Source organism: Rattus norvegicus, chromosome 12 (genome assembly GCF_021556685.1).
Source record: "Rattus norvegicus strain SHRSP/BbbUtx chromosome 12, alternate assembly SHRSP_T2T, whole genome shotgun sequence".
In the NCBI taxonomy this organism is placed as follows: domain Eukaryota; kingdom Metazoa; phylum Chordata; class Mammalia; order Rodentia; family Muridae; genus Rattus; species Rattus norvegicus.
In genome coordinates, this window is record NC_141545.1 from 9,329,339 (window position 1) to 9,344,042 (window position 14,704).

The 14,704-nt window shown below is 40.7% G+C and overlaps 1 pseudogene; it reads right to left on the reverse strand.

The window, feature by feature from the left end:
- Window positions 1-2,624: 2,624 nt before the first annotated feature.
- Dppa1-ps1 (developmental pluripotency associated 1, pseudogene 1) lies at window positions 2,625-2,981 on the reverse strand (annotated as a pseudogene).
- Between the last annotated feature and the right edge of the window lie 11,723 nt (window positions 2,982-14,704).

Below are 14,704 nucleotides of genomic sequence, written 5' to 3' on the forward strand. Positions count from 1 at the left end.
TTTTTATTAACTTGAGTATTTCTTATTTACATTTCGATTGTTATTCCCTTTCCCAGTTTCGGGGCCAACATCCCCCTAACCCTTCCCACTCCCCTTCTATATGGGTGTTCCCCTCCCCACCCTCCCCCCATTACCGCCCTCCCCCCAACAATCACATTCACTGGGGGTTCAGTCTTGGCAGGACCAAGGGCTTCCCCTTCCATTGGTGCTCTTACTAGGCCATTCATTGCTACCTATGCGGTTGGAGCCCAGGGTCAGTCCATGTATAGTCTTTGGGTAGTGGCTTAGTCCCTGGAAGCTCTGGTTGGTTGGCATTGTTGTTTATATGGGGTCTCAAGCCCCTTCAAGCTCTTTCAGTCCTTTCTCTGATTCCTGAAATGGGGGTCCCATTCTCAGTTCAGTGGTTTGCTGCTGGCATTAGCCTATGTATTTGCTGTATTCTTGCTGTGTCTCTCAGGAGAGATCTACATCTGGTTCCTGTTGGCCTGCACTTCTTTGCTTCATCCATCTTGTCTAATTGGGTGGCTGTATATGTATGGGCCACATGTGGGGCAGGCTCTGAATCGGTGTTCCTTCTGCCTCTACTTTAATCTTTGCCTCCCTATTCCTTGCCAAGGGTATTCTTGTTCCCCTACTAAAGAAGGAGTGAAGCATTTGCATTTTGATCATCCCTCTTGAGTTTCATGTGTTCTGTGCATCTAGGGCAATTCAAGCATTTGGGCTAATATCCACTTATCAATGAGTGCATACCATGTGTGTTCTTCTGTGGTTGTGTTACCTCACTCAGGATGATATTTTCCAGATCCATCCATTTCCCTATGAATTTCATACAGTCATTGTTTTTGATAGCTGAGTAATATTCCATTGTGTAGATGTACCACATTTTCTGTATCCATTCCTCTGTTGAAGGGCATCTGGTTTTTTCCAGCTTCTGGCTATTATAAATATGGCTGCTATGAACATAGTGGAGCACGTGTCTTTTTTATATGTTGGGGCATCTTTTGGGTATATGCCTAAAGGAGGTATAGCTGGGTCCTCAGGTAGTTCAATGTCCAATGTTCTGAGGAACCTCCAGACTGATTTCCAGAATGGTTGTACCAGTCTGCAATCCCACTAACAATGGAGGAGTGTTCCTCTTTCTCCACATCCTTGCCAGCATTTACTGTCACCTGAGTTTTTGATCTTAGCCATTCTCACTGGTTTGAGGTGAAATCTCAGGGTTGTTTTGATTTGCATTTCCCTTATGACTAAAGATGTTGAACATTTCTTTAGGTGTTTCTCAGCCATTCAACATTCCTCAGCTGCGAATTCTTTGCTTAGCTCTGAACTCCATTTTTTTTTGTTTTCTTTTTTTTCTTTTTTTTTAAATATTTATTTTATGTATATGAGTACACTGTAGGTGTCTTCAGACACACCAGAAGAGGGCATCAGATCTCATTACAGATGGTTGTGAGCCACCATGTGGTCGCTGGGATTTGAACTCAGGAACTCTGGGAAGAGCAGTCAGTGCTCTTATCCTCTGAGCCATCTCTCCAGCCTGCTTTGTTTTCTGAAACACGTTTAAATATAAACATGGCTGGAGACAGTTAGAAGCTTAGACCTCTATATGAAACCAGCGATAGCCCCAAACACTGTCCTACCTGCAACAGGACTTCTCTAACTGAGTCCCGCTCCCTCATCTCTCCTCCCATTCTGCATTGCCTCCTTTTAGCTCCTAATTCAGAGCTCAGTGGGTACAGTGGCTATTTCTGGCTAACAACTTGACCATATCTGGAATGAACTACACTCCAGAGTTGGAAGGCTCACCTTTGATCCTAATCTTGAGGCTATGAGATACAGGATTCTGACCTGGATCTTGGTATGGCGATCTTGATGTAAAGTGGCTATGAATCCTAGCAGTTTAAGGCAAGGAGATCTCTGAGTTCAAGGTCACTTGGGACAAAGCAAGTCCCAGACCCAGGCATGTTGGTACACACCTTTAATCTGGGACACGCCTTCTGCCGGAGATTTGGAAGAAAATTGGGACATTGGAAGAAAGAAGCTCTCTTTTTTGCCTGCCTGCCTGCCTGCCTGCCTGCCTGCCTGCCTGCCTGCCATTAGATAGCATGGACATGTCTAGACTCCTTTCTGTTTACCAGATCAATTAAACCTGCAGCTCCCATGACTTAAGCTCCTTGGGGTAAGGTGAGAAAAATAATGTTTTAAGTTGCAGTAAAAGAAAGAAAACACAATCATGAGGCATTTCTAAATTAAGTCTTTCCCTCTCCACTTGCATTATTTATTTATGTAGACATTTTTATTTTAAAATCTTATTCCTCTCTTCTTGATGGTTTCAGTAACTAAGATAGAAGTCCCTTTTCTTCATTACCAATGATTTTCTCTCACAGACACAACTTGGGACACCTAAAGAACACAGGCAATTCTAAACCGTTCCTGTTTGACAGAATGTTTCCCAGTGTGTGGTAAGAATGAGTGCTATACAAACAGTGACTAGGACTGGGGACAGCGAGAGGGCCACTCTCTCCATGACTACTGGCAAGTGGGAACCACATGAACTGACAGAAAATATATAACAGCATGTTTATATCCCATTCTTTCTTCTACAGTCTTGGGATGATGGCCCCTCAATGGGCAACTGGAACTTTACTGTCTTCGATGACGTAGACGTCTACAGCTTGGGATTGCTCTGTGCTTTGAAAAACTCCATTCTGAAATCCATGGAAGACAACGGCACTCTCCAGGATCTTCTTTCTTCTGTGTCTGTACTTTAGGACAGCCAGGACACCTGCAAGGAGGATCAGGAGTGCAGCAGACACAGAGGTTCCAATATAGAGGTCCTTAGTGGAGATCTTCAGGGGCGATTGTGTTGGGACCACTTCGGTGTGATTATTCCAAAGCTGATCTGATGATGTCACAGTAGTGGTCCAAGCTGCTGGGAGAAGGAGTAGGAGACCTGAAATGAGGACTTGAGGGGGCATCATGATGGTGACCTGTACTTAGGGAAAGTGACTTCTTGTTAGTCTCTCCTTCTGGTGCTCTGCTGCCCATGGACTCTCCCAGAGCTATTTATGGATGAAGGCAAATCTCTCTTGTAATTCCATCCTTATCTCCTGGCCACACTTTCACCTGTTCTGAGTGAAAACTAAGTTCTCCAGTTCTCCAATCCACCCACTAGATAGCATCTCCTGAACTCCATTTTTTAATAGGGTTATTTGTCTCCCTGCGGTCTAACTTCTTGAGTTCTTTGTATGTTTTGGATATAAGCCCTCTATCTGTTGTAGGATTGGTAAAGATCTTTTCCCAATCTGTTGGTTGCCATTTTGTCCTAACCACAGTGTCCTTTGCTTTACAGAAGCTTTGCAGTTTTATGAGATCCCATTTGTCGATTCTTGATATTAGAGCATAAGCCATTGGTGTTTTGTTCAGGAAATTTTTTCCAGTGCCCATGTGTTCAAGATGCTTCCCCACTTTTTCTTCTTTCAGTTTGAGTGTATCTGGTTTGATGTGGAGGTCCTTGATCCACTTGGACTTAAGCTTTGTACAGGGTGATAAGCATGGATCGATCTGCATTCTTCTACATGTTGACCTCCAGTTGAACCAGCACCATTTGCTGAAAATACTATCTTGTTTCCATTGGATGGTTTTGGCTCCTTTGTCAAAAATCAAGTGACCATAGGTGTGTGGGTTCATTTCTGCGTCTTCAATTCTATTCCATTGGTCTATCTGTCTGTCTCTGTACCAATACCATGCAGTTTTTATCACTATTGCTCTGTAATACTGCTTGAGTTCAGGGATAGTGATTCCTCCAGAAGTCCTTTTATTGTTGATAATAGTTTTAGCTATCCTGGTTTTTTTGTTATTCCAGATGAATTTGTAAATTGTTCTGTCTAACTCTTTGAAGAATTGGATTGGTATTTTGATGGGGATTGCATTGAATCTGTAGATCCCTTTTGGTAAAATGGCCATTTTTACTATATTTATCCTGCCAATCCATGAGCATGGGAGATCTTTCCATCTTCTGAGGTCTTCTTCAATTTCTTTCTTCAGAGGCTTGAAGTTCTTATTGTAGAGATCTTTTACTTGCTTGGTTAAAGTCACTCCGAGGTACTTTATATTATTTGGGACTATTATGAAGGGTGTCGTTTCCCTAATTTCTTTTTTTTTTTTTTCCGGGGCTGGGGACTCAACAAGCGCTCTACCGCTGAGCTAAATCCCCAACCCCTGTTACCCTAATTTCTTTTTCGGCTTGTTTCTCTTTTGTGTAGAGGAAGGCTACTGATTTATTTGAGTTAATTTTATACCCAGCCACTTTGCTGAAGGTGTTTATCGGCTTTAGTAGTTCTCTGGTGGAACTTTTGGGATCACTTAAATATACTATCATATCACCTGCAAATAGTGATATTTTGACTTCTTCTTTTCCAATCTGTATCCCCTTGATCTCCTTTTGTTGTCTGATTGCTCTGGCTAGAACTTCAAGAACTATATTGAATAAGTAGGGAGAGAGTGGGCAGCCTTGTCTAGTCCCTGATTTTAGTGGGATTGCTTCAAGTTTCTCTCCATTTAGTTTAATGTTAGCAACTGGTTTGCTATATATGGCTTTTACTATGTTTAGGTATGGGCCTTGAATTCCTATGCTTTCCAGGACATTTATCATGAAGGAGTGTTGAATTTTGTCAAATGCTTTCTCAGCATCTAATGAAATGATCATGTGGTTTTGTTCTTTCAGTTTGTTTATATAATGGACCACGTTGATGGTTTTACGTATATTAAACCATCCCTGCATGCCTGGAATGAAGCCTATTTGATCATGGTGGATGATTGTTTTGATGTGCTCTTGGATTCGGTTTGCCAGAATTTTATTGAATATTTTTGCATCGATATTCATAAAGGAAATTGGTCTGAAGTTCTCTTTCTTTGTAGTGACTTTGTGTGGTTTAGGTATAAGAGTAATTGTGGCTTCATAGAAGGAATTCGGTAGTGCTCCATCTGTTTCAATTTTGTGGAATAGTTTGGATAGTATTGGTATGAGGTCTTCTATGACGGTCTGATAGAATTCTGCACTAAACCCGTCTGGACCTGGGCTCTTTTTGGTTGGGAGACTTTTAATGACTGCTTCTATTTCGTTAGGAGTTATGGGGTTGTTTAAATGGTTTATCTGTTCCTGATTTAGCTTCAGTACCTGGTATCTGTCTAGGAAATTGTCCATTTCCTCCAGATTTTCCAGTTTTGTTGAATATAGGTTTTTGTAGTAGGATCTGATGATTTTTTGAATTTCCTCTGAATCTGTAGTTTTGTTTCCCTTTTCATTTCTGATTTTGTTAATTTGGACACACTTTCTGTGTCCGCTCGTTAGTCTGTCTAAGGGTTTGTCTATCTTGTTGATTTTGTCAAAGAACCAACTTTTGGTTCTGTTGATTCTTTCTATGGTCCTTTTTGTTTCTACTTGGTTGATTTCAATTCTGAGTTTGATTATTTCCTGCCTTCTACTCCTCCTGGGTGTATTTGCTTCTTTTTGTTCTAGAGCTTTTAGGTGTGCTGTCAAGCTGGTGACATATGCTCTCTCCTGTTTCTTTCTGCAGGCACTCAGAGCTATGAGTTTTCCTCTTAGCACAGCTTTCATTGTGTCCCATAAGTTTGGGTATGTTGTACCTTCATGTTCATTAAATTCTAAGAAGTCTTTATTTTCTTTCTTTATTTCTTCCTTGACCAGGTTATCATTGAGTAGAGCATTGTTCAATTTCCACGTATATGTGGGCATTCTTCCCTTATTGTTATTGGAGACCAGCTTTAGGCCGTGGTGGTCTGATAGTACGCATGGGATTATTTCTATCTTTCTATATCTGTTGAGGCCTGCTTTTTGACCAATTGTATGGTTAATTTTGGAGAAAGTACCATGAGGTGGTGAGAAGAATGTATATCCTTTTGCTTTAGGATAGAATGTTCTATAAATATCTGTTAAGTCCATTTGGTTCATGACTTCTCTTAGTCTGTCTACGTCTCTGTTTAATTTCTGTTTCCATGACCTGTCCATTGATGAGAGTGGGGTGTTGAAATCTCCTACTATTCTTGTGTGAGGTGCAATGTGTGTTTTGAGCTTTAGTAAGGTTTCTTTTACATATGTAGGTGCCCTTGTATTTGGGGCATAGATATTTAGGATTGAGAGTTCATCTTGGTGGATTTTTCCTTTGATGAATATGAAGTGTCCTTCCTTATCTTTTTTGATGACTTTTAGTTGAAAATTGATTTTATTTGATATTAGAATGGCTACTCCAGCTTGCTTCTTCTGACCATTTGCTTGGAAAGTTGTTTTCCAGCCTTTTACTCTGAGGTAATGTCTGTCTTTGTGTTTCCGGTAGGCAGCAGAATGCAGGGTCCTCATTGCGTATCCAGTTTGTTAATCTATGTCTTTTTATTGGGGAGTTGAGACCATTGATGTTGAGAGATATTAAGGAATAGTGTTTATTGCTTCCTGTTACATTCATATTTGGATGTGAGGCTATGTTTATGTGCTTTTCTTCTCCTTGTTTTGTTGCCAAGACATTTAGTTTCTTGCTTTTTTCTAGGGTGTAGCTTGCCTCCTTATGTTGGGCTTTACCATTTATTATCCTTTGTAGCGCTGGATTTGTAGAAAGATATTGTGTAAATTTGGTTTTGTCATGGAATATCTTGGTTTCTCCGTCTATGTTTATTGAGAATTTTGCAGGATACAGTAACCTGAGCTGGCATTTGTGCTCTCTTAGGGTCTGTATGACATCTGTCCAGGATCTTCTGGCTTTCATAGTCTCTGGCGAGAAGTCTGGTGTGATTCTGATAGATCTGCCTTTATATGTTACTTGACCTTTTTCCCTTACTGCTTTTAATATTCTTTCTTTATTTTGTGCATTTGGTGTTTTGATTATTATGTGATGGGAGGAGTTTCTTTTCTGGTCCAATCTATTTGGAGTTCTGTAGGCTTCTTGTATGCTTATGGGCATCTCTTTCTTTAGGTTAGGGAAGTTTTCTTCTATGATTTTGCTGAAGGTATTTACTGGTTCTTTGAGTTGGGGGTCTTCACTCTCTTCTATACCTATTATCCTTAGGTTTGATCTTCTCATTGGGTCCTGGATTTCCTGTATGTTTTGAACCAGTAGCTTTTTCCGTTTTACATTATCTTTAACCGTTGTGTCGATGATTTCTGTGGAATCTTCTGCTCCTGATATTCTCTCTTCTATCTCTTGTATTCTGTTTGTGATGCTTGTATCTACGGCTCCTTGTCTCTTCCTTTGGTTTTCTATATCCAGGGTTGTTTCCCTGTGTTCTTTCTTGATTGCTTCTATTTCCATTTTTAATTCCTTCAATTGTTTGATTGTGTTTTCCTGGAATTCTTTCAGGGATTTTGTGATTCCTCTCTATAGACTTCTACTTGTTTATTTACATTTTCCTGTGTTTCTCTAAGGGAGTTCTTCATATCTTTCTTGAAGTCCTCCAGCATCATGATCAAATATGATTTTAAATCTAGATCTTGCTTTTCTGGTGCGTTTGGATATTCAGTGTTTGCTTTCGTGGGAGAATTGGGCTCTGATGATGCTATGTAGTCTTAGTTTCTGTTGCTTGGGTTCCTGCGCTTGCCCCTCACCATCAGATTATCTCTGGTGTTACCTTGTTCTGCTATTTCTGATAGTGGCTAGACTGTCCCATAAGCCTGTGTGACAGGAGTGTTGTAGACCTGTTTTCCTGTTTTCTTTCAGCCAGTTATGGGAACAGAGAGTTCTGCTTTCGGGCATGTACTTTTTCCTGTCTAAAGATCTTCAGCTGTTCCTGTGGGCCTGAAGAGTTCCTGTGTGTTCCTGTGAGTCAGAAATGTGGGCTGAGTGTAGTCTCTTCTGGCTTCCCAGGCTTGTCTGCCTCTTTGAAGTTTTAGCCCTCCCTCCCACGGGATTTGGGTGCAGAGAGCTGTTAATCCAGTCCCTTTAGGTTCCGGAGGTGTCTCGGGCTCAGGAGGTCTGCAGCTCCAGTGCACCTATGTACCGTTTCCCAGAGGCTGTATACAGTTTCCTCTTGGGCCAGGGATGTGGGCAGGGGTGGGCAGTATTGGTGGTCTCTCCCGCTCTGCAGTCTCAGGAGTGCCCACCTGTCTCGTTGGTATGCTCTCTCTCCCACGGGGTTTGGGAGCAGTGAACTGCGGGCAGGGCTCAGCGAAGTTTGGAATCCAGCTAAGAACCGGAAGTGTGCGGTCCTAGAGGAATTTTGCCTTTGTGTGTCCTGAGCCCACCAGTCAGGTCGTTTGGAGCAGAAAAGTTGGTCTTACCTATGGTCCCGAGGCTCAAGTTTGCTCATGGGGTGTTGCTTATCGCAAATTGCCTTTTCTAACTCTATGAAGAATTGAGTTGGGATTTTGATGGGGATTGCATTGAATCTGTAGATTGCTTTTGGCAAGATGGCCATTTTCACAATATTAATTCTGCCAATCCATGAGCATGGGAGATCTCTCCATCTTATGATATCTTCTTCAATTTCTTTCTTCAGAGACTTGAAGTTCTTGTCATACAGATCTTTCCCTTGCTTGGTTAGAGTCACACTGAGGTATTTCATATTATTTGGGACTATTGTGAAGGGCATCCTTTCCCTAATTTTTCTCAGCTTGTTTATCCTTTGAGTAGAGGAAGGCTACTAATTTGTTTGAGTTAATTTTAAATCCAGCTACTTTGCTGAAGTTGTTTGTCAGGTTTAGGAGTTCTCTGGTGGAATTTTTGGGGTTACTTAAGTACACTATCATATCATATGCAAATAGTGATATTTTGGCTTCTTCCTTTCCAATTTGTATCCCTTTGACCTCTTTTTGTTGTCTAATTGCTCTGGCTAGGACTTCAAGTACTATATTGAATAAGTAGGGAGAGAGTTGGCAGCCTCATTTAGTTCCTGATTCTAGTGGGATTGCTTCAAGTTTGTCTCCATTTAGTTTGGTGTTGACTGCTGGTTTGCTGTATATTGCTTTTTACTATATTTAGGTATGGGCCTTGAATTCCTGATAATTTCAAGACTTTTATCATTAAGGGGTATTGAATTTTGTTAAATGCTTTCTCAGCATCTAATTCAATGATCGTGTGGTTTTTTTCCTTGAGTTTGTTTGTATAGAAAATTACATGAATGGATTTTTGTATATTGCATCCCTGGGATGAAGTCTACTTGATCATGGTGAATGATCATTTTCATGCGTTCTTGGTTTTAGTTTGTAAGAATTTTATTGAGTATTGGTATTAGATCTTCTTTGAAGGTCTGATAGAATTCTTCATTAAACCCATCTCGTCCTGGGCTTTTTCTGGTTGGGAGACTTCTTTTTTTTCAGCTCTGATGACACTTGTATTCAGATTACTCTCTCTCTCTCTCTCTCTCTCTCTCTCTCTCTCTCTCTCTCTCCTCTCCCTCTCTTCTCCCCCTCTCCCTCTCTCCCTCTCTCTCTCTTGATCATTATTTATTTTTGTTACTCTTTTTGGATTTTTAATTTACATTTTAAATATTATTCCCTTTCCTGTTTTCCCGGGCATAAGCCCCTATCCCATCTCCCAACCCTTCTACTATAAGGGTGTTCTGCTCCCCATCCATTTCCCCTTCCTGCCCCCCCCCCCATTCTCCTACACTGGGGGTTCAACCTTGGCAGGACCAAAGGCTTCTCCTTCCATTGGTGCCCAACAAGGCCATCCTCTGCTACATATGCAGCTGGAGCCATGGGTCAGCCCACATATAGTCTTTGGGTAGTGGTTTCGTCCCGGGGAATTCTGGTTGGTTGGCATTGTTGTTCTTACAAGGTTGCAAGCCCCTTCAACTCTTTCAGTTCTTTCTCTAATTCCTCCAACAGGCAGTCCACTTTTAATGACTGTTTCTATTTCTTTAGGGGTTATGGGACTGCTTTATCTGATCCTGATTTAAGTTTGGTACCTGGTATCTGTCTAGAAAAGAATCCTTTTCCTCCAGATTTTTCAGTTTTGTTGAGTATAGTTTTTTGTAATAGGATCTGATAATTTTTATAAAATTTCTCCAGTTTCTGTTGTTATGTCTCCCTTTTCATTTCTGATTTTGTTAATTTGGATACTCTTTCTGTGCCCTCTGGTTCGTCAGGCTAAGGGTTTATCTATCTTGTTGATTTTCTCTAAGAACCAGCTCCTGGTTTTGTGGATTCTTTGTATAGTTCTTTCTGTTTCTACTTGGTTGACTTCAGCTCTAAGTTTGATTATTTCCTGTTTTCTACTCCTCTTGGGTGTATTTGCTTCTTTTTGTTGTAGAGCTTTTAGGTGTGCTGTCAAGCTGCTAATGTACACTCTCTCCAGTTTCTTTTCAGAGGCACTGAGAGCTATGAGTTTTCCTCTTAGCACTGCTTTCATGGTATCCCATAAGTTTGGGTATGTTGTGCCTTCATTTTCATTAAATTCTAAAAAGTTTTTAATTTCTTTTTTATTTCTTCCTTGACCAAGTTGTCGTTGAGTAGAGCATTGTTCAGCTTTCATGTGTATGTGGGCTTCCTGGTTTTTGTCATTGTTGTTGTTGTTGAAGTCCAGTCTTAGTTCATGGAGATCTCCTATTTATTGAGACCTGTTTTGTGACCAATTTTATGGTCAATTTTTGAGAAGGTACCACGAGGTGCTGAGAAGAAGGTATATTCTTTTGTTTTAGGATGAAATGTTCTATAGATATTTGCTAAATCATTTTGGTTCATAACTTCTTTTATTTCACTGCATCTCTGTTTAGTTTCTGTTTTCATGATCCATTCATTAATGAGAGTGGTGTGTTGAAGTCTCCTACTATTATTGTGTGTGGTGCAATGGATGGTTTGAGCTTGACTAAAGTTTCTTTTATGAATGTAGGTGCCTTTACATTTGGATCATAGATATTCAGAATTAAGAGTTCATCTTGGTAGATTTTTCCTTTGATGATTATAAAGTGTCCTTCCATATCTTTTTTGATAACTCTTGGTTGAACGTCAATTTTATTCGATATTAGAAGAGCTACACCAGCTTGTTTCTTGTGTCCATTTGCTTGGAAAAAATTTCCCAGCCTTTTACTCTTAGGTAGTATCTGTCTTTGTCACTGAGGTGCATTTCTTGTATGTAGCAAAATGCTGGGTCCTTTTTATGTACCCAGTCTGTTAGTCTATGCCTTTTTATTGGGGAATTGAGTCCACTGATGTTGAGAGATATTAAGGAATAGTGATTTTTGTATCCTGTTATTTTAGTTCTTTAGAGGTGAAATTATTTTTGTGTGGGTATCTTCTTTTGGGTTTGTTGCAAGAAGATAACTTTCTTGCCTTTTCTAGGGTGTAGTTTTCCTCCTTGTATTGGAATTTTTCATCTATTATCTTTCATAGGGCTGGATTTGTGGAAAGATATTGTGTAAATTTGGCTTTGTCATGGAATATCTTGGTTTCTCCATCTATATTAATTGAAAGTTTTGCTGGGTATAGTAGCCTGGGCTGGCATTTGTGTTCTCTTAGGGTTTATATGACATCTACCTAGTCTCTTCTGGCTTTCATAGTCTCTATTGAGAAATCTGATGTAATTCTGGTAGGTCTGCCTTTATATGTTACTTGACCATTTCCCCTTACTGTTTTTAATATTCTTTCTTTTTTTTTCTTTTTTTTTGGAGCTGGGGACCGAGCCCAGGGCTTTGCGCTTGCTAGGCACGCTCTCTACCACTGAGCTAAATCCCCAACCCTTTAATATTCTTTCTTTGTTTTGTGTATTTGATGTTTTGACTAGTATGTGGCAGGAGGAATTTCTTTTCTTGTCCCATCTGTTTGGAGTTCTGTAGGGTTCTTGTATGTTCATGGGTTTCTCTTTCTTTAGGTTAGGGAAGTTTTCTTCTATAATTTTGTTGAAGTTATTTATTGACCCTTTCATTTGAGATCTTCCTTCTCATTTACATCTACTATTCTTAGGTTTGTTCTTCTCATTGTGTTCTAGATTTCCTGGATGTTTTGGGTTAGGAGCTTTTTGCTTTTTGCATCTTCTTTGACTACAGTGTCAATGTTTTCTATGGTATCTTCTGCCCCTAAGATTCTCTCTTTAATCTCTTGTATTCTGTTTGTGATGTTTGCATCTACAACTCCTGATCTCTTTCCTAGGTTTTCTACCTCCAGGGTCATCTCCATTTGTGATTTCTTTATTGTTTCTATTTCCATTTGTAGATCCTGGATGATTTTGTTCAATTCTTTCACCTGTTTGGTTGTGTTTTCCTGTAATTCTTTAAGCAATTTTTGTGTTTCTTCTTTAAGGGCTTCTACTTGTTTACCTGTGTTCGCCTGTATTTCTTTGAGGGAATTATTTAAGTCCTTCTTAAAGTCCTCTATCATCATCATGAGATATGATTTTAAATCCAAATCTTGCTTTTCTGGTGTGTTTGGGATATCCAGTATTTGTTGTGTTGAGAGAACTGGGTTCTGATAGTAGTCTTGGTTTCTTTTGCTCAGTTTCTTGTGTTTGCCTCTCACCATCTGGTTACCTCTGATGTTAGTTGGTCTTGCTGTCTCTGACTGGAGCTTGTCCTTCCTGTCACCCTGTGAGCTTGTGAGCCTGTGTTCTTAAGAGTGAGAGCACTCCTGGGAGACCAACTGTCTCAGGGTCTGGGTTTTGGTTCTGGAGTGCTGTGGGACAGCCTTAGCTCTGGGCACAGACGGAGACCTGAAGGGTCCTGTTTTATTCCATCCTGAGGTTCCCACGCCCTGTGTGCTCCCAGTGGGTCTCTCTTTGGATAGTCAGTGGAGAGAAAGTGTGGTCCCACCTGTGGGCTTAGGACTGTGAGTGCTCCTGTCAGACCAGATCTCTGAGGGCATGTTTGGGTCTGAGGACTGTGGGACAGCCCCAGCTCTGGGAGCTGAAGCTGGGATTCTTGGTGGAGTTTTGTATCTTGATTTTGCCACTGACTTTTGTGTTGGATTCTGTCTAGGGCTTGTTCCTGAATTTGTGGTTCGGTGCTGTGACATTGGTTATGATTTCTGGGAAGTTACTGACTAGAAACTGCAGCTTACTGTACTCGTCCAGCATAGGAAGATCATATCTCACACCTGTAGCCCATAAAAAGATAAAAGTTCAGAGTACACTTTCTCCCTGGGTGCATATTGTTCTCACACCATCATAAAGTTGAAAAGCACTCTGTCAAACCATTGTAAGACTGTAGTTAATCATTTAAGAGCAAAAATATGGACCCTTGCTTTACAATACAGCAGAAGAACTTTAGGATTGCATTTGTTTGTGTATGGCCAAATTTTCAAAAAGAAAAGAAAAACAACCAGCAAAACCCAACTAACAGAATGGAAAGAAAGCAGGGCTAGAAGGGCACATTTTGCTTTCCCTCACATAACAGTTCAGATGTGGTTCCAAGGATCCATGAAGCCAGCTGTGACCTCCTTCCACCTCATTGCACTATCCTCCTTAGTATCTCTGGTTCGTTCTTAAGGTCTCAGGACAGCTGCTGCACTTCTAGACATCACAACCATGTTCCACCCAGCAAGAAGGTAGAATGAGTAGTTTGGATGGATCAGTGGTTGAGTGTGTGCACTCTACTGGGGAAGGACCTAGGTTCAGTTGCCTCTTGAGCAGATACCTGCTCTTGTGAGCACACACCTATACAGAAAGACACATAAGTTTAGAATCTTAAAGGAAAGAGCAGAGATTATCAAATAAATGTGAGTATATTGCCAGAATCTTCTGGCTTGCCATGAAAACAGGAGGACCTATGTTCTGATCCCTAGTATCCATGTAAAGCCTAGTATCCAAGTAAAAGGCTGATATTGTAATGCATGTGTATAATCCCAGCACTAAACAGGCAGAGCCGGAAGATTCTGAGGACCACGTGTTTCTCATGCTTTGTTGCTTGTGTGTATTTGTGTGTGTGTGTGTGTATGTGTGTATTTATGTATGTGTGCATGTATGTATGAATGTGTGTATGTATGTATGTGTGTATTTGTGCATGTATGTGTGTATGTATATATGTGTGCATGTGTTCATGTATGTATGTATGTATGTATGTATGTATGTATGTGGGGGGGGTCAGTTGAGGGTGCCATTGGCAAGTGAAGGAAAGCCTCAGCTAGGTGTTTCTTGGTTGCTTTTCAGCAAACCTCCTGTGCCCACAGGATTCTCATTTGTAGGAGTTGCCTCTGTCACCTCATCTGATGAGTTATTTGTTCCTGTAACAAAACCTTACAAAAACCACTTAAGGAGGGAAGGTTTATTTTGGCTCACAGATTTGCTTTTGTTGGAACACAGCTCTTCTCACTGTCAGAGCCCTGTCTCTCGGCCTTCCCCATCTACTCTCTACACAGTCTGCATCCTCATCCTGCATCTTGTTCTGTTCACAACACTTAGCAAACACCTGCCTGTTTCCTCTGGTCTCTCTCTCTCTCTCTCCCTTAACTTCTTTCTTTCTCTTTTCCATCCTTCCCCTCTTCTTCCATTCCCATCTCCACCTTTTCTCATCTTCTCTTTCTCTCTTTCTGTCTTGTTTCTATACATGTGCAAATGTGTGCACATCAGTGTGACGAAGGCCAGAGGACAACCTCAGTTGTTACTAAGGTGATGCATACCATTTTATTTATTTATTTATTTATTTATTTATTTATTTATTTATTTATTTATTTATTTATTGTGGCTACAGCTTTCTGCCTGCATGTATGCCTGCAGGCCAGAAGAGGGCACCAATCTCATTACAGATGGTTGTGAGCCACCATGTGGTT